The sequence below is a fragment of the Nicotiana tabacum genome, chromosome 11, assembly GCF_000715075.1.
Source record: "Nicotiana tabacum cultivar K326 chromosome 11, ASM71507v2, whole genome shotgun sequence".
Lineage (NCBI taxonomy): Eukaryota > Viridiplantae > Streptophyta > Magnoliopsida > Solanales > Solanaceae > Nicotiana > Nicotiana tabacum.
The window spans coordinates 24,299,821-24,321,301 of record NC_134090.1 but is presented as its reverse complement, the minus strand read 5'-3'; the positions used below and the strand labels follow the sequence as shown (position 1 = coordinate 24,321,301).

Sequence of the window (21,481 nt, the reverse complement as noted above, 5' to 3'; positions counted from 1 at the left end):
GCGTTTGAGCTAAGAGAAGACCCTCCAGAGGCTTTACACCCCCAGTGAGCGCAGTTGATGACATTGAGGGATGGATCTTCCCTGGACATGGATCTTGTCCGAAGTATTGATACCTGGAGATGGATCTTCTCCATAGGGATGGAATGGCCTTCCTCGATACTGGATGACTGCGGTTAGTGATATATATATTCCGGGATGGATCTTTCCTGGGCCATTCGGCCATATACAGTACCGAGTGGTTGAGCACTTGTGAGTGAAGGTGTATGGATCATTGGTCATGCTATTTGTGCATTGGTACTTAGGGGTTTCCTGAGCTTTATACTCTGTACTATTCATACTGTGTTTAATTACTACTGAGAATTTACTTGAACTGCAAGCATGTCTACTTTATGTACAATCAAATGTTGCTACTTGTTGAGGTTTGGTTCGTCACTATCGTCAGTCCATAGTTTGGACTTGTTACTTACTGAGTTGGTGTACTCACATTACCTCTTGCACCTTGTGCGTAGATCTAGGTGTTTCGGGCCATGGTAGCGGTTGCTAATCATATCGGCTGGAAACTTTCCTTGGAGATTGCGTGGTAGTTGCCTGGAGACCGCAGTTCCGCCTTCTCCTTCCTTATCTTCCTTGTAGTACTTTTGTTGGATATTCTCAGACAATATTAGTCTTGTTTTGTTTCGAATTGTTGTAGTATACTGCTCATGACTAGTGACACCCGAGGTCTGGCTTGTATTTCCGCTTGTTTGGATTTTCACTTTATATAATTTATCGGATTTCTGCTAAAATTATTGTTTTATTTAAGACTTAAATGAAATATGGAGTAAATGGGTAACAGTTGGCTGGCCTAGTATCACGATAGGCGCCATCACGACCGGGTCAGTTTTTGGGCCGTGGCATGTATAGATTAAATGAAATTAATAATTAAAATTTGTCGTCACTCAAATTATCTCGAATTTAAAATTACAAATTCAAATATAATTATTAAATATTTTAAATTGTATTTACTTAGGAACTAATAAATAATTAAACTATTATGATAAACAGTGTATATCAAATAAAGCGTACATAAAAAGTTTCTGAGTGGTACCAGGATGGCGTAAGAATCGACAGAGAAGCAATACGATATAATAAAATGTAAGTAACAATTAATGTACAACAGGTAACAACCATCCAAACAAGCTGTAAAAATCAACGGAGAAATAATTAAATCAAAATATATATGTAGACACAAGGCATAGCCGCACTAGTGTCTCTTTATAGAAGCCAATTACTACTCGAGGTTCTTCTTCTAGAAAAGGAATTCTGTTGTCAGTTCTTCTTTTCTTGTTTCCTACATTAATTAATTCTTTATTATGGTGGTCAACCAGATTTTTTTTTTGTATATAAAAGGTTATTCCCTCTTCCGTTCTCCCATCAAAAGCATAATTATGTGCTATTATACATTTTGGCTACAACTTTGTTTTGCTTAAAAAGAAATTTTGTCTACTCTTTCTTGATTTTCTTTCTTAAAAGTTGTGATTTTTTTGTGTGTGAAATATTCGATATGAGTTTAAGGGGAGAGAAGAAAAATGTGGTAGTTATTGGAGGTGGAGTTGCAGGCTCTCTTGTTGCCAAGTACCTTCAAAATGAGGCCAATGTCTTCCTCATTGCTAAATAAATATTTCTCTATTTCACTTCTTTCTTCTTATTGTTTAAACATATTGTGATAACTTGTTAGGTGGAGAAATAAGTCAACGTGAACGGTCAAAGTTGTTAGCTTTGGTTGTGATTTTAACTTCTACACAATGATAATGTAAAAACTTATTTACACTATTTGTGTATTATAACTTGTTGTAACAAACAATCTGCTTTATTATACATACAAGTTACTAATTCCAGTTGTTATGGATGGTTACCTTTAATTATCTTAGATGATTCGATAGTGTATAGAAATTAAACTTTCTAGTGATTGGTTCCTTCAATTCCAATTGTTGCAATTGATTTATTGTGCAAACTTTGAAATGTGTACATGAAAGAATATTTTGAGATCACATGGGCAAGCTTAAGGTCTATGGTTGAACCTTCCTTTGCTAAAAGATCAGTCATTTCTCACTCTAAATACTTTCCTTTGATATCACAGACACTGATGTATTGACCAACCTATAAAGAATAGCAGAAGAAGGGTATTATTCGGAGATCTTTTGCTAGCCCAAGATCGTTAACTAAGATTGGAGGATTCAACTAAAGAAGAGGAAGCTTGAAAAGAGAAGAGAGATTTTAGATAGGAGAACTTGTTTAGGAAAGAAGACTTTCTTGATTTTAGCTTCATTATAAATGAACAAGACATCCTTTAGACATGTATAAACATGTCTATAGATGATTCTAGATATGATAATGTACAAGGAAGATTCTAGCTAACCTTATCTTTCCACAACATTCTAGAACATCTAGATGTGTCTACTAGATAAATATCAAGGGTACTACACTAGGAAATTCTAGAGAAATTTATGTTTTTCCAAAAAATCAACATTACTTTATTTTTCTCATATTCCCCCTTAAAGTGATTTTTTGAAAGCTATCCCACGCTTGTCGCAGAAGAACTCAACCGATTCTTTAGGACGTGTTTTGGTGAAGATCTCAGCATTATTTTTCTGGCATCTTTCTTCCCTAATGAATGAAGGTTATTCTATTGGTCCTGCAAAGAAACATGAGTATGTGCTGACAAATATTTTATCTTTGAAATGAGCTGGCTTAACAATAGTTCCTTTTGGACTTCCTGAAACACTTGAATCATCTCCTTGTTGAGTTTCATGTCGTTGAGTTCTCGGGCTCCCCCTTTCTCTTAGCTCCTCAACAACTGTATTATCTAAAGAAGTACTCGTGATGGGAAGATTTGATGCTTCAGGGTTCAAAGATTTATAACTATTACACCCCATGTTTTCGTACGTGAAAGTACGCCATAAGTAAATTGATGGAAGCTCGGAAAATGAGAGTTACATCCCGCATTTTAGTTCGTTGAAGTTTCGTCGTAAGTTAATCGACATAAGTTCAGGAATGAGATTATTCAGAGATTATAAGCATTATGCTATTTCAAACAAGTGATGAGTAAATTCGTGAAGGTGAGAGAGTAAGCAAATCGAAGAAAATGAATTTCGTCAAAGTTTGACATTTTGGGACAAAATACGGTCTAAGCTATAATACCCAGTATTTATGGATTTGTGTCATACAAGGTACCACATAACCATGATAATAGGGTACAGAAAATATGTTAAAAGTAAGTAGTATTTTAAGTAATTTAAGATAATTCTCGATTATGTGGGTAATTAATGATATTTGAGGGAAGATTAGCTAAATAATTATGACATTTTGATAAGATTAACCCCCCCCCCAACGTGGTAGCAAACCTTGCCAAATTAATGACTCTTAAACTTACTTGATAAGGTGTCACATTTGAAGGAGTCATCACCATAGTGGGCCCCACACCCACTAAGGTACAAGACCTCTAAATTCGCAAGAGAGGTGGATTAGAATTAAGAGAAGTAACGATCTTAAGCAAAAATTTCATACGAAATTATACTGCGTAATAACAACGGAATTTTGTGGTTCTAAGGGAGTACGGTGCAATCTTTCTCAAGAATATCATACGGATTTTTCCCTAATTCGATTCGTTGTTATGTATTTTGTCACAATTGACATGTGTTAGAGGGATTTTCAAGAGAATCGATTCAGATATGTTAAGGCTATCCCTTCTTTTTTTGGCATGGCCCATACGATACAAACGAAACGAGCAAATGCACCACTTCCATAAATGACTCTATTCATAGAAGTCTTAGAGGTTCCTATGTTCTTGAATTCCCATGTGTCTTATTATTACATCTTATGTTCATCAGTCTCAGAAAATACGTGAGTTGATAAAGTTTATTTCATGATATTAATCAAAGGCATAATGGTTTTATGACGATCCAAGAGATTTTATTGACGTACTTCTCATGCATTGCATTCATTTATACATGTACATTGACACATGACCAGTTGACGTTATATACGTGTATATATGTATATTATATGTATATGGAATATGTGAAAAGGTTATTGCGTTATATACGCACCACCATCTGATCAGTTGGTATACGTTGATGATTTCGCCCGCATTGGCCGAGATGATATGATGGGATGCCCTCAGAGGCTTGATGATGTATGAACACAAGTGCCTATGCACGACATGACATTCATACACATGTGCATGGCACTATAAGTATTTCATGATTTATAGAGTTATTCAAATTTACAAGTTGAGTCATTTACTCCATGTTTCTTCCATGTCTTTTATATACTTATTTATGTGCCTTACATACTCGGTATATTATTCGTACTGACGTCCTTTTGTTGGGGACGCTGCATTCATGCCTGTAGGTATAAAAAATCAGTTTGACGAGCCCTCATAGTAGACGAGGTTAGCATTCAGTGAAGGATCGGTAAGACTCCACCTCATTTAGAGTGCAACCGAGTCTATAAGTCATCGTGTCAGAATTTTGCTACAGATTTATGGGTAGGCCGGTACCCTATTCCATTTTATGTCAAATACTCTTAGAGGCTTTGTAGACAGAGGTTCATTTTGTACAGTATGTTAGAGGCCTTGACGACCCATATGTATTCATGTTTTAAGAAAGATGGTTCATTGATACAGTGCTTTCCCACTTATAGTTATACATTACGAGTTGTGGCCATGTTGGCCCAGTTACCAATGATAGTATGATAAGAAAGATATGTTACGTTGGTACTTGGTTGAGTAAGGCATCGAGTGCCCGTCGCAGCCCATCGGTTTGGATCATGACAAAAGTGATACCAGAGCAGTTCTATCCTAGGGAGTCTATAATCTGTGTCTAGTAGAGTCTTGTTTATGGGTGTGTTGTGCACCACACTTATAAGCAGGAGGCTACAGGACATTTAGGACTGTCACTCTTTCTTCTTACTCTAGATCATGTGGTAGAGCTCAGTTGTAAGAACTCAATATCCTAAACTCTATCTTATTCATAATACGATGATGCCCACATCTAGAAAGACGGTAGGTCAGGGATTGAATACGACTATGGAAGAGTTAAGTCAGAGGAACTCGATTTTGCATCATGCTTATGATGAGCAAATGTGAGGTCTTCACCAAATCATGTGTGTACTAAGACATGTAAGCCTCTTGATAAGGAGTCTTAAGGCAAGAATATCTATCTACCCCTATAGTGAAAGGCAATGAGAGATTCAGAAGCTAGATACACGTTTCAACAAGTAAAAGAAGCAAGATTAAGAAGGGTACGAGCACCCAGTTAATGAAGATTATCAGTATTTACAATTCAGGCAGAGGAATATAAGCCTTTTGAGTTACCTTCAACAATAATATAGGTATGTACAATCGTCCACACCTATCTCAGTTATGCCCTATGGGAGCTAACAGATATATTTAAGAGAAGGACGAGATGTCAGGATCCGGCTTGGGTTAGAGTAACCCAAGATGGTGAAAGGATTGTTTGAGTTAGTTGACATTTCCGAAGAATATTAAAAATGTGCTAATAGATCTCCTTGTGAGACACTCAGATGGTGCACTCTAAAATAGTACATCTAGATATGAGTACTACAAAGGCAGGCACTAAAATCTTGGAAGGGATAAGTATTACCTTAGTATGGCTCCCGTCCCTAGTAGAGAGATAATGTTACGTAACCCGAAGAGCCAATGGATGGAGCAAGGGGAGCTAAAAGCAAAAGAATGTCTTGTTTAAATTTTCAGAATAAAGTGATAGACAAAAATATTCGCAGGGAAACAAGAAGAGAGATAATAAAGCATTATGAGTAAGATGTGATACATGGATGACAATGGTAGAGTATTACAGAATCTATAGTCAAGTGAAGGAAGAAACGAGATGTGACATGCCTTAAGACAACAAAAGAGTATAGGCCATATAGTCATATCCTCATTTCGAGAAATAAGTTCGCGACCCTAACGTGATTACTAAAAGGAAAAGTTAGACCCCAGAGTAATAGAAATCAGTATGGATTGGTGAAGAAGATAAACTAAATATAAATTAGGAACTGAGTGATTTGATAATGGTCGGCATCATGAGAATTTCAGATTGCGTTCCAACGATAATAGAATGGACAACAGAAGAAGATTCATGAGAAATTCAGAGAGTGGTCATTCAGGAAGACTCTTCTCTAAAGCAAGCAATGTGAGTAAAGTTAAGTTTAAGTGATTGAATGTGCCAGTTACACTAGGTGTCTCCCTAGTGAGTTGATAATAGGCTAAATTATTTAATATAGCCTATGTTTTAGCTCAACTTAAGGATGGTTTACTATTGTAAATGTTCAAATAATGCAAAAATTGGCTCTAATCATGACTTTAATGTCTCACAGGAGTTCAATAAACAAATGAGGATTTATGATGGTAATCAAGTGAAAAATGGAGTCAAATGATGAAAAGTTGAGCAGCAACATCTTAACAAGATAAAACCCCACTAGCGCGGGTCATGCGCTGGTCATGCGATCCCGCGCTAGTTCAATTGTTTTGGACAGAAAGAAACCCCACTAGCGCAGGTCATGCGCTGGTCATGCACTCCCGCGCTAGTCCAGTCCGGGAAATAAATTATTTGGGGGTAAAATGGGAAATCTGGGAGGATCCACTCAACTTACATAAAGTAAAGCTCCATTATTGAGAGAGAGATCAGAGATTTTGAGGGAGAAAAAGCCATAGAAGAAGGAGGAGCTTCATCTTGGAGCTAGGAAAGGAGAAGAAGAACATCATTTTAGAGGAAGGATTCAAAGAGTTCTTCTAAACTTTCTTCTATTTACTTGTTAATATTATGTTTAAAACTTTTATTGTTGATTTTTGTATGATTATGAGTAGCTAAAAACTCTAGTATTCTTGGGTCATGGGTGTTAGATAATTATGTTATTTGAAGCTTAGATTGAAGATATTGAATTTATCGTTATGGGTTGTTTATTTGATTCTGCTTCTAATTATTTTACTGTGTAGCTAACAGTGAAATATTATTTACGAATCTTGAATTAAACTTGACAAAGGAAATTCTTGGTTGCATATAGAATCAAATAGATCAAGATCCGGATCCTGGGCATCGAGTGAAAGATTCGCAATTAAGATAGAACTATACTTAATTGCCTTGCTTGGTTGAAAAATAGGAGTTGTAAATGCATTCTTGCTAATATTAATACCATAGACATATAGGTATTAGTTTAACTTGAATAGATGGATAAGAACTCGAAAGATTCTTATGAATATTATTAACCTTATAATCAATAACCCGGATAATTCAATAAATCCATTTTAAGCTAAAATAGTAGCATAATTTCTAGCAAGTCCATGACCCGGGAATATATTTATCCAAATTGTTATAAACATATTGTGAAATTGGTGTAGTAATTTTGTGTTGAATTATTGAGCAATTATTAAGTAAGTTGTAAATTGTTTCTTTATATATTTTGTGATAATTTAACTTGAATTGATAATTGTTTGAGTCTACATCAGTCGATAAGTTGATCACAATTCCTCGTGGGAACGATACTCTACTTACTACTATATTACTTGTCGATCGCGTACACTTGCGTGAGTGTTTTGGTCGCAACAAGTTTTTGGCGCCGTTGCCGGGGAATTGAAATTAGCTACTTGACTGTTTTAAGATTTTATTAGCTGTTAATAAAAACCTAAATTTTCCATCTACTTTGTTTGTGTTGCGCAGGCTCTTCTCTTGAATGCGGAGGAGTAGAAGCACAAACAACCTCTTCCCTTTTGATGCTGAAATTGAACGAACAATTCATAGAACAAGGAAGGAGTGGGAAGCTAGAAACAGAACAGAAAGAGAGTTGGACATTCAAGTTCAACCACAGCCAACAGTGATGGCAGGTAATCAAGAACGTGCGGTGATAGAAGCAGCAAGGCTAAACCTTGCTAATATGACTCAGGCCATTGTGAAGCCTGAAATCACCGGTCACTTTGAGCTTAAATAGTACATGGTGTAGCTGATACAGTCCACTGGGCAATATGTTGGTCTATCTCATGAAGACCCACAAAGGCACATTCAAATATTTTTGGAAATAACGGATACTTACAATTATCCAAATATTTCCAAGGATTATGTCAGGCTGACCTTATTTCCCTTTTCATTATTGGGGGATGCTAGGGAATGGTTGCAAAAAGAGCCAGCTAATTCAATCCACAATTGGGATGATTTAGCAAAGAAATTCCTAATCAAGTTTTTCCCCTCCAAAAAGACAAAGTTTTTGCGGAGTCAGATTCTTGGGTTTCAACAACGGGATGGTGAAACTCTTCGCCAAGCTTGGAAAAGATACAAGAAACTACTTCGGGATTGTCCTCATCATTGTCAAACTGATGAAGTATTGGGTCATACTTTTGTTGATGGATTAGACGAAACTTCCAAAATGAATCTTGATTCAGCTTGTGGATGTAGTTGCATGGCAAAACCATACAGTGAAATACAACTTCTGCTGAATAACTTTACTGCTAATGATCATAATTGGCAAGGTGAAGGAGAACCAAGGAGAGCAATGAAACAGAAAGCAGGGTTACTTGAACTGGATGACATTTCTGCCATGAGAGCAGATTTAGCAAAATTGGCAAATCAAATGACCAGAATGACAATGGGACCATCACAACCAATGCAGCAGGTTCAACAAATGTCAGTTTGTTGTGAAATGTGTGGCGATAATCACACAAGTGACATGTGCCCAACGAATCCTGAATCTATTTATTATGTGGGGCAACAAAGCAGAGGTCCGATGAATCAACAAGCCCAATATGGGAACACTTACAACTCAAATTGGAGGAATCATCCTAATTTCTCTTGGGGTGGGAATCAACCCAATCAAAATCAATTTAGACCCCAAGGAAATTTTAATCAACCTCAAAGGCCGCCACAAAAAGCAGAAGAAAGTACAAATGATTTGTTGAAAAAATTGTTGCAAGACAATCAACAACTCAGAACGGACTTTAGAAATCTTGAAAGACAATTGGGACAACTAGCTGCAAACCAAAATACTAGGCCTGCAGGTGCTCTTCCAAGTGAGACAGAGAAAAATCCGCAAGTTAGTGCAATTACACTTAGAACTAGAAGGGAATTAGAAGAAGTTCCAAAGAAGAGAAAAGACAAGCCTGTACCTGAGGGTGAATTGATTCCCAAAGCAACACAGGAAGTAAGGAAAGATGATACAATTTCAGCACCTGTGAATGTTCCAAGGCCACCACCACCTTTTCCACAAAGATTGCAGAAAAAGAATGACGATCGCATGTTCAACAAATTTCTTTCTATGTTGAGTCAGATTCAATTGAATATTCCGTTGGTAGATGCGATTCGTGATATTCCAAAATATGCCAAATACATAAAAGACATTGTGGCTAACAAGAGGAGACTAACTGAATTTGAAACAGTTGCACTTACTGAAGAGTGCACTTCAAGGGTCCAAAATAAGTTTCCTTAAAAGATTAAGGACCCTGGCAGCTTTACTATCCCTGTGAGAATAGGCAATGTTGATGTAGGCCATGCACTTTGTGATTTGGGAACAAGCATAAATTTGATGCCATTGTCTTTGTACAAACAATTGGGTTTGGGAGCTCCAAAACCCACCACAGTGATGTTGCAACTAGCAGACAGGTCCATAGCTTACCCGGAAGGGGTGATAGAAGATGTGCTACTGAAAATTGAGAAATTTATTTTCCTGGCTGATTTCATTATCTTGGATTTTCAGGCCGATGAAAAAGTTCCTATTATATTGGGAAGACCTCTCTTGGCTATAGGTGATGCTATAATTAAAATAAGAGAAGGAAAAATGATCATGAGAGTTGACAACGAGGAAGCTGTTTTTAATGTATATAAAGCAATTCAACTTCCTCGGAAGTATGAAGAATTGTCTATGATATCTGTCATGGAGCTTGATGAACAACTTATTACCCCAAGTGTATACTTGCAGGATTCTTTAGAAAAAGCAATTGTGTTGTTTGAAAGTTTGGAGATTAATTATGAGGTTGAGGAGATGAAACATACTTTGAATGCAACATGTGAATATATAAAAGGTTTTAATCCCTTTGAACCTTTGAACAGGCCAGATGGTCCTCCTCTGAAGCCCTCAGTTGAAGAAGCTCACAAATTGGAATTAAAGCCTTTACCTTCTCACCTTCATTATGCTTATTTGGGTAGTTCTGAAACGTTACCTGTTATTATTTCTGCTGACTTGTCTGAATTGCAGAAGGAGAAATTGTTAAGAGTACTACGTGAGCATAAAAGAGCAATTGGGTGGACAATGTCCGACATAAGAGGTATTAGTACAGCTTTTTGCATGCATAAAATTTTCATGGAGGAAGAGCACAAGCCAAGCATAGAACAACAATGCCGCCTAAATCCGAACATGAAAGAGGTGGTAAGAAAAGAAGTGATTAAATGGCTTGATGCAGGTATTGTATTTCCAATATCTGATAGCAAATGGGTAAGTCCAGTCCAATGTGTTCCAAAGAAAGGAGGAATGACCGTAGTGACAAATGAAAATAATGATTTGATTCCCATTAGAACTGTTACTGGGTGGAGGATTTGCATAGATTATAGAAAATTGAATAATGCCACCCGAAAAGACCATTTTTCCCTTCCCTTTATTGACCAAATGCTTGATAGATTAGCCGGGCAGGAATACTACTGTTTTTTGGATGGCTACTCGGGATATAATCAAATTGTTATAGCCCCAGAAGACCAAGAAAAGACCACATTTACATGTCCGTATGGGACATATGCATTTAAAGGAATGTCATTTGGTCTTTGCAATGCACCTGCGACTTTTCAAAGGTGTATGATGGCTTTTTTCACTGATATGGTTGAAAGATTTGTGGAAGTATTTAATGATGATTTTTCTATATTTGGATGTTCTTTTGATGAATGTTTAATGAATCTTGATAAAGTCCTTGCTAGGTGTGAAAAAACAAATTTGGTGCTAAATTGGGAAAAATGTCATTTCATGGTACGAGAAGGCATAGTCTTAGGGCATAAAGTGTCCAAGAATGTATTGTAGGTGGATAAAGCAAAAGTGGAAGTAATTGAAAAATTACCTCCACCAACATCAGTTAGAGGCATTCGCAATTTCTTAGGCCATGCAGGTTTTTACCGTCGTTTCATCAAGGATTTTTCAAAAATTTCATCTCCTTTGTGCAGGCTTCTTGAGAAAGATACATCTTTCAAGTTTGATGATGCTTGTCTGAAAGCATTTGATGAGCTGAAACGAAGATTAGTTACTGCACCAATTATCATTTCTCCAGATTGGAAACTTCCATTTGAATTGATGTGTGATGCAAGTGATATAGCCATTGGAGCTGTTTTGGGGCAGCGGAAAGAGAAAATATTTTGTTCCATTCACTATGCGAGTATAACTCTTAATCCATCTCAAATGAATTACACTGTTACATAAAAAGAGTTGCTCACAGTAGTATGGGCATTTGATAAGTTTATATCCTATCTAGTGGGGACAAAAGTCATAGTTTACACAGATCACTCAGCTATAAGGTATTTATTTGCAAAGAAAGATGTCAAGCCAAGGTTAATTCGATGGGTTCTTCTTTTGCAGGAATTTGATTTGGAGATTCGAGATCGAAAGGGAACAGAGAATCAGGTTGCAGATCATTTATTCAGGCTGGAAAATAGAGGCCATGTCACTGAAGGAGAATCAATCAAAGAAACATTCCCTGACGAACATTTGCTGGCCATCACTTCGGATGAAACCCCGTGGTATGCTGATTATGTGAATTTCATTGCAAGTGGGGTGACTCCACCAGAATTCACAACTGACCATAGAAGAAGTTTCTTACATGATATGAGATTCTACATGTGGGACGAGCCTTTTCTATACAAACAATGCGCAGATCAATTGGTAAGAAGGTGCGTCCCTGAGGAGGAGATGAATGCAATATTGCATGACTGTCATTCTTCTCTTTATGGAGGTCATCATGGTGGAGACAGAACTGCACAAAATGTTTTGCAATCAGGTTTTTACTGGCTAAAATTATTTAAAGATGCACATGCTTTTGATAAAAATTGTGACAGGTGCCAAAGAACCGGAACGATCGCAAAGAAGCATGAGATGCCTTTACAAAATATTTTGGCAGTAGAACTCTGTTATGTCTGGGGAATAGATTTCATGGGACCATTTCCGTATTCTAATGGGCACAGATATATTTTGGTTGCAGTGGATTATGTGTCTAAGTGGGTTGAGGCCATTGCTCTTCCTACTAATGATGCGAAGGTAGTGGTAAGTTTTGTGAAGAAACACATTTTCACACGCTTTGGAACTCCAAGGGTGTTGATAAGTGATGGAGGAACACACTTTTGCAACAAATTATTGAAAAATGTTCTAGCAAAATATGGTGTAAGACACAAAGTTGCTACTGCATATCACCCTCAAACAAGTGGTCAAGTTGAAGTGTCAAACAGGAAGGTAAAACAGATTTTGGAGAAAACTGTGAGCGCAAATAGGAAGGATTGGTCTGGTAAGTTAGAAGATGCATTGTGGGCTTACCGAACTGCATACAAGACTCCAATAGGTACTTCTCCATACAGGTTGGTTTATGGAAAAGCATGTCATTTGCCTGTTGAGATAGAACATAAAGCTTATTGGGCTATCAAAAAGCTAAATATGAATATGGACTTAGCTGGAGAAAAAAGACTGCTCCAACTCAATGAACTTGATGAGTTTCGATTGCATGCTTATGAAAATGCCAAGTTATATAAAGAAAAGACCAAGAAGTGGCACGACAAACACATCCAACATCGTGAGTTTGAGCCGGGTCAAGAAGTTCTCTTGTTCAACTCAAGGCTAAAGCTTTTTCCTGGAAAGCTTAAGTCCCGTTGGGCAGGCCCTTTTGTTGTAGTAAGTGTAACTCCTCATGGAACAGTTGAATTGCGAAACATTAATTCAACAGGCACGTTCTTGGTAAATGGGCAACGAATTAAACACTATTGGGGTGGTGACATTCAACGTCACAAAACCTCAGTAGATTTAATTGACATATAATGCAATATGGCGTCTTGCCGCGACATTAAATCAGGCGTTGTGTGGGAGGAAACCCACAAATGTATTGTAAATATAGTTTGTAAATGAGAATTTATAACTTGGCCTTCTTGAGAGGATAAAAAAAATAATAAAAAAAAAAAGAGAAACGTTCAGTGATTAGCGCGGGTGCGCATAACCCGCGCTAATCAGGTTTCCGTTTGCCCAGACCTTCAGTGATTAGCGCGGGTGCGCATAACTAGCGCATAGCCCGCGCTAATCAAGTTTTAGTCTACCTCGGGACAAAGTGACTAGCGCGGGAGCGCATAACCAGTGCACGACCCGCGCTAGTCACAGATAATTTTGTTTTAAGTTTTTTTTTTAACTTCTTTAACTTAATAACACCCCCATTCTTCTTCTTCCAAACTCTCCCAACAAAACCCTAATATTTTTATTCTTCTTCTTCTTCATCAAATCTCCCCACCTCTTCATTCACCCCATACCCCATCTCCTCTAAGGTATGTCTTCTTCATCTTCTTCTTATTAGTTAATTTTTTTTATTTTTTAGATTAATTTCATTTTTTTTTGTGAACATAGTTTTAATTTTCTATTTTTTGTTTGATTTTCAATTTCTTTGCATATATTTAGTATAATGCCTTCAATTTTTTCCTTGTTTAGTTTTATTATGTAACATTATTATGTGGTTGGCAAGATTGTGTATTTTTAGGATAGTTTCTTAAATTTTTCTTATTTAACATTAGAATGTAGCATTTATAAAAGATTTAAACATATGTTTGATGTTTGGTTGGGTTGAGGAAGTGAAAAATTAGGAATATGGTGGTGTAAAGTAGTAATTGGGTTGGTTGATGGTGAATACATTGTGATATAGTGTTGGAAAAAGCTTGAAACTCAACATGCTCACAATGTGTTTGAAAAAATGCCTCTTTGGAGGAAGTGATGTGACCAACTATGTGGTGAAGTCTAAGTAGCCCGGTTTGGTCACCCAATTGAATAGGGCTAACTCTAAACTATTTGCAGGTATCATGGCCCCTCGTAAACGCCCAGCATCAAGTTCTCATCCGAACGCCCAGCTACAGCAAATGTTGGTGGACGGCCCAGAAAATCAGTTGATACTAGGCCATTCAACAGTCAAAAGTTTGTGTCAGCCAAGGCACAGGATAGATTTAACAAAAAGGAGGAGAAAACAATAGTGCCTGAACAAGCAATGGATGCAAATGCTTTGGCTATTAATTGTCCAAACCTAGCAAACGAGTTGAGGAGGCGTGGGCTTGACATATTCTTCGAGGAGCCAATCACGACGTATGTAATGCTAGTGAGTGAATATTATGCCAACCTTCCGGAACTTGATAACTACAATGTTACAGTCCAAAAGCGACAAGTCAATGCATCTATAGAAACAATTCGGGATGTGTACAGGCTACCCCCAGTGGAGGAAGATTACATGGATATGTTCCAGGCATATAACAGCAAGCTAATACCATGGTCCACGTTCACCGACATAATTTGTCGCCCAGATGCAGATATCCAATGGTATAAATATGGGAACAAGTTCCACGCTAATGCCCTGAAGTTCGAGGCCAAATGTTGGTTGTACTTCATCAACAACCGTCTCTTGCCTTCCAAGAATTTGACTGAAGTAAACATCCCTCGAGCTTGCTTAATATGGTGTTTCATGAATAGGGCATGGTTTGATGTGCCATTGTTGATACATAAAGAAATGTTCCAGAGGGTTAGAATTCAACGCTACGGGTTGTATTACCCATCTCTTGTCACCCTACTGTTCCTTCGAGCCAATGTACCAAACAATCTTGATGCAGATGGACGACTAGCTAAAGTCAATCCTTTCACGGCTAAAATGGTCACCACAGGTAAGGAAGTTGTACATCCAGCTGAATTGGTTGCTGCTGATTCTGATGATAGTGACGATGAGGAAGGAGAAGACCAACAAGAAGGAGCTGATGATGTGGAGATGGGAGAAGATGCACCACCTGCACAACCACAAGCTTTTGATGCAGCAGGACCGTCTAGGGCTGGTCGGGGACAAAGGATAGACCGCATGGAGTAGGAAATCACTGAAATTAAAACATCAGTGACAGTTCTGGGGAGACGTGTTGATGAAATGCAAGTTCAGCAGAAGAAAACGGAAAGCCGAATCTTGGGTTGGCTTTGTGCAATTGGTCGGGCATGCAATGTGGATTCAGGTTCTGTCTCCGACCAGGAGTGACTCCTCGGGGAAGTATCTTTGCTTCATCTCTTATTTATAATGAAAGACATGGGGACATGTCTCGCTTTAAGTGTGGGGTGGAGGATTCATGTTCCTAAAAGGTTATGGATGGTAGTAATTATTATGGAATTTTAGGTTGTTTCAATTGTTTTGGATTGTTGGAATGTTTTGGTGGTGTGGTACAATATATAATGTTTTGGGATTGCGTGACTATTTCACTTTTGTTTTTAAATGTTTTGGTGATTTAGTATTGTTGGAGTAATTGTTGTCTGTTCTTAATCATTTTCAGTACATTATTTTTTAGTAGTTATATTGGCGCGGCCCGATGACGGATTCTTTTAGATAGGAGTTCTTGAGGGACTGAGCCCATAGAAAACAACAAAAATATTTTTGTTTTTATTTTTTTGTATTTTTAGGTAGTATAACAATTTTCCATTGGTTTTTCTTTAAGCCGTGGTTCTTTTCCAAGGGTTTATCTTCTTTTTTTTGGCAATCCTCTAGGCAAGTGCCTATGGCTAATTTTATATATATAAAAGTAAAAATAGAGAATTACAACTATTACAACAATTCCGGTGGTCTTGAACGATGAAAGAAGTAAAATATAAGACGCACATAAATCCTATTACCAATGTTAAGTAAAATACTCATCATTGATAGTACAATTTGTATACTAATAACGCGCCTAATGTGATGATGTATAATCTGGAAAATTATACTTTGTAATCTCAGTAGCCGCCGACGAATACAACATACTTGGTATTGTTGCTCCATCTGGCTTGATGAGCGTGTTTGAGGCAAAGTATGGTCAGTACGTGTGATATCTCCCTGCTTTATTATGTTCTCCTTCATAAGGATTCGAACATGAATATTGCCTGTTCTTTGAGTGTCCCAGCATTTGCTTTTGTTGCTTCCTTCACATGAATGCAGCCTCCCAGATTTGTCATTTGAGTGAAATGAGCATCCATTTTTATTGCCATACAAGCATTGTGTTGTCTCTTGTATATTGTTGTACCATGTTTTCTGTGTACGATTGGTTCTACACGATTTACTGCATTAGTCCTGTAATTTTGAGTAGGGGTCGAATCCCAAATTTGAACCATTACACTGTTCCCACAGTTCTGGACATGACTGGTCCACAGATTTAATCAAACATTCCTGCTCAGTTCTGCCCCAAACATTATCTGTGTATGCACAGATTTGTCTTCCATTTTCTTGTACCAATGACTCGATTGTTGTACTGGGAGTCTTATTGTGTATTTGCTGTGAATTTCTGGCAGCACACCTGTCCATTGCCCTTGTCAAGTATATGTTTACTTCCAGTTTGCGCACGAGCTGATATCCTTCCTGTTCCTGAGCCAAACTGTATGAGCTTACTATCGTTTTTGGTCCGACATAATGGACATTATTTAGAACTATCACCCTTTGAATTCCAAACCATAAGTATGGCATAAAAGTTGTTCCTGAAAACTATGTGCTTCGACATTGCCCATGTCAAGTGCTTGATTTGCCAGATGGTCTGCCAAGCAATTCCCTTCTCTCAAGATATGTGATAGCTTCACATCAATCGTTGACATGACCTTTGCAATATCTTCTAGATATTCTGCAATGACCCAAGGAACATTCCACAATCCTTCTATAGCGTTCTTCAAGAGTAGCGAATCTGTTTGCAAAATAATTCTGTTGAATCCTTTCTCCTCACAGTATTTTAGAGCTTCCAAAATTGCCAATGCCTCTGCCTCATTATTTGTTGTGTCATGTATTACCTTTCCACATGCATACTTTATATTGCCTTCATCATCTCGAAGTGCATATCCAATTGAGCTCCTGCCCGGATTTCCCTTCGATGCCCCATCGCAGTTAACTTTAATCCATCCTTGTGTTGGCAATTCCCACAAGACTTTAGTAACCTTCAATTTAGGCGTGTACTGTTCCATCATTTGCAGGATGTCTGGCCAGTTATGAGGAATGTTAGCCACTGCAGGTTTCCTCAATCTAACAAGCGATTGAATGGTTGTGGATACCTGATAAATCACCCGTCTAATCGTCATTATTTCCCCATGTTTGTAACTGTTTCTTCTCTTCCACAGCTCCCACATAATGATGGCAGGAAGTTCTTGAAAAATTGGCTGCAATCTTGATATTACTGTAAGTGTCCAGCACTTCACAATTGCCTGGTGCATAGACAGTCCCTCTATTTTAATTCCAGCATGCATTAGGAAGTATGACCACACTTTTTTCGCAGCAAACGAAGTAAAGAAAAGGTGCTGTAACGTTTCTTCTCCTGGTTGCACATAGCACCAGCATCGAGAAGGCATTGCGTATCCCATTTTCTTCATATGGTCGTCTAGGGGTAGTTTTGCTTTCCATACTTTCCACATAAAGAACGATATCTTGAATGGTAATCCTTTTACCCACATCTTTATGTATGCTGCCCCCGTGTCCTTTCTCTGCCTTAAATACTCCCACGCTGATTTCACTGAAAAAATTCCTCCATTCTCAAGGCACCAGTAAGGTATGTCAAGCAATTGCTGCTCCCCTGGTGGTATGATATTGTCGATAATGTGTGCTGCATATTCCCCAGGCAGAATGTTGGTTAACTTGTCTACATCCCAAGCTCCTGTATGCATAACATCAGTAACATTGTTAACTGATTCATCAATGTAAAAGCCATCAGGTGTGTTGAAGTATAATGCTCCCAATCCAGTCCAGTTGTCAAACCAAAAAAGCGAAGATCCCATTTTCAGACGCCACCTAATTTGATGTTCTATAATGTCCCGGCATTCCAGCATTCGTCTCCAAACATGCGAACCTTTTTTCCAAGGTACTACAATAGGATTTAATTTTTTGCAGTATTTTTGGGACATGAAAGAGCTCCATAAAGTTGGTTTTGTCCTGAAGTTCCACCAGAGCTTACAAAAAAGAGCTTTTGCAACATCGTGTAGATATCGAAAACCTGCTCCTCCTTCTTCATAAGTCGACATAGAGTACTCCATGATGCCCAGTGCCTACTTTTGCCACCAAAAGAGCTACTCCAAAAGAATTATGCGAATATCTTATGTAGCTTGTTAATGACAAATGGAGGTGGATTCATTGTCGATAAGAGATGGATAGGCATGCTTTGTAGGACATGTTTGATTAAAATCGCCCTACCACCAATCGATAATAATTTTCCTTTACATGCTTGCAATTTGTCCATGACTTTATTGATCAAGCCATCATAGTATTCCATTTTCCTTCGAGCGTAGAAAATTGGGCATCCAAGGTATAAGAAAGGGAATTCCTGCTTGCAAATACCCGTGATTCTTTGAACCTTATTTACAACATCTTCAGGTGAAGAATCATGCATGTAGACTGCTGATTTTGACTTATTAATGAGTTGTCCAGAAGCTCTTTCATATGCTACCAAAATCCCAACTAGCAGCTGCAACGACTTAGCATCTGAAGAAGAAAAAATTATAGTGTCGTCGGCGTATGCTAGATGGTTTATTTTTGGACTCCACATTGGCATTCCAAAGCCACAGAAGTATAAATTAAGGTGCAAATCATTTAACGCCCTTGAAAACGCCTCAGCTGCAAGTATGAAGAGGGTTGGTGATAGAGGGTCTCCTTGCTTGACGCCCCTAGTAGACTTGAAAAATCCATGTGGCTGACCGTTGATGAGAACGGTGTACCAATTGTTAGACACAATTCCATAAACCAAGTCAATAAATGTTTCACAAAAACCCATCTGCCTCAGGACTTTAGTGAGGAATAACCAAGAAAGACGATCACAGGCTTTCGTCATATCTAGTTTAATCACTACGTTTGGTCCGGGCTTCGATCTCAATCTAATATCAGTGATTATCTCTTGAGTGAGGAGCACATTTTCAACTATGTTTCGACCCTTTACAAACCCCGCTTGTTCGTCAGAAATAAGAGTAGGTAGTAGACTAACTAGCCTCTCGTGGATGACCCTTGAAATAACTTTGTTGATGAAATTGCTCAGGCTTATTGGACGTAGATCTGAAAATGTTTGCACATCTTTCTTCTTTGGTAATAGAACTAGATTTGTATGTGTAACATATCTTGGTAGTTCATGACCATTGAAGAAACTCTTGACCATGTTAAAGACATCGTCACCAATGATATCCCAACATGAATGAAAAAAAGCTCCTGTGAAACCATCCGGGCCAGCTGCGCTTTCTCCATTTAACCCCATCGTAGCCTGTTGGACCTCATCTTTTGTGGGCTGCTTCATCAGCTGAATGTTCTGCTCCGTTCCTACTAATTTTGGAACATGACCTATAATTTCAAAATCAGATGGGCATCTTTCTTCATGGAACTGTTCTTTAAAGAAATGAACTGCTTCTTCTGCGATTTGAGTATTGTCATCTATCCAGATTCCATCTCTATTTTGAATCCCTCGTAGCTGCAATCTCTTCCTTCTGCTGTTGACTTGAGCGTGAAAGAATTTAGTGTTTCTATCTCCATCTTTGAACCAAGCCATCCCTGCCTTTTGTTTCCAAAATTGTTCCTCAAGAGCAAGAAATTTGATAAGTTGTGCTTGAACTTTACACAGTCTTTCCCTATTTGCCCGAGTTTGATTTATTTCAAATTGAGCCTCATGAACCTTGACTACCTCTTCCAAACTAGATATCTTCTTGAAAATATCTCCATATGTCGACTTGCTCCATTGTGACAGTCCTTTTTTCACTTTTTTCATTTTGTGGTTGAATAAAGTGAAAGGATTTGCTTCAAAATCTGCATTCCAATTTTCATTGACCACATCTTTAAACGTCGGATGTTTTGTCCAAAAATTGAGAAATTTGAAGGATTTCTTTATCACAGTCGATTCAAGATTACATTTTAGCAGCATGGGACAATGGTCGGATCCAGTTTTTGGCAGATGAGTGACTTCTATTCCAGGGAACATTTGTTGGAATTCAATGTTAGCCATACATCTGTCAAGTCTTTTGAAAATGCAATCTTCCTCCGCTCTTCCATTCCACCAAGTATATATACTTCCCTTGAATCCCAAGTCAAATAGATTACAGGTGTTCATGCAATGTCGGAAATCGTCTACTTCATTCAAATTCACTGGACGTCCCCCAAACTTCTCCTCAGCATCCCATATGACATTGAAGTCACCTCCAACAAGCCAAGGAACATCCATATCTGCTGCCATTGCGTATAATGAGTCCCAAAGCTCTATTCTTTCTATTGCATCACACTTGGCATAGACCAAAGTAACATTTTGGACAATGCGTGTTTCTGTATGAGTCATTTGTAATGTCAGCTGCTGCTCCATGTCATATAGAATTGTGACGTCTTACAGTTCGTCAACGAAAGCCCACACCTTATTTGAAATGTTAGAAAATGCTTGAGAAAAACCTATCTGTCTTATGTATAATTCCAGCTTTGAACCATCCTGCATTGGTTCCATGAGACCAACAAAATCGAAATCATGTTGTCTATGCATTTTTACGAGCCTCTCAAAGGCTCGCTGCGTATTGACGGATCTAATATTCCAAATAATTGCATCCATTAACAATTATTTGATTTAGAACAACCTCGTCGAGTTTGGATCCCAGCAGTAGGCATGCCAGAATTGTTTCTGTTAATCTTTCCTTTTTTTCCTTTTGCAGCAGATTTAACTTTGGCTATATGAGTTGGAGAGATATCACCTTTTCTTGTCACGTTGATGAAGTTTTGAGTTGTTGATTCCTCATCTAAATCTCTTCCATTTCCCAGAATGTTTTCATCTTCTTTTTCTTGATTCATAACTGGTCTTGCCAATTCATGAGAGGGACAGCTTGTCATTACGCCTTTGGAATCATTATACTTGAGTATCCTCACCCTACTGTTATCACCAAACTCTTTTTGATTGTCAGTTTTTTTAATCATCCCTTGTTCCCCTTCAGCGTTGTATTTTAATCCATCCAACTTATCATTTTTGCCCAAGTGCATTGAGGCGCCTGTAATTGTTGTATCTGCTTGTTTCCTGGCTTCACTGCAGTCTGCAGCATGATTTTCCTCCTCTGGTATGTTTTTTACCTTTTCTCTGTTTTGAAACAGAGTATTTGCTCTGTTTGGAGCTCGAGTATGTTCTGCTACAACAACTGCATTATCATTTACACTTTGGTCTTCCTCCTCTATGACCTCCTGATCAGCTTCAGCTTCTTCATTAATTCCTTTTGGAATTTCTCCTTCTTCAGAATCCTCCTCCGCTTGATCCTCCCA

At 38.0% G+C, this 21,481-nt stretch overlaps 1 pseudogene; it reads left to right on the top strand.

Annotated features, from left to right (window-relative positions):
* The first annotated feature begins 1,476 nt into the window (after window positions 1–1,476).
* The window catches only part of LOC107776153 (uncharacterized), a 46,246-nt pseudogene continuing 26,241 nt past the window's right edge, over window positions 1,477–21,481 (top strand).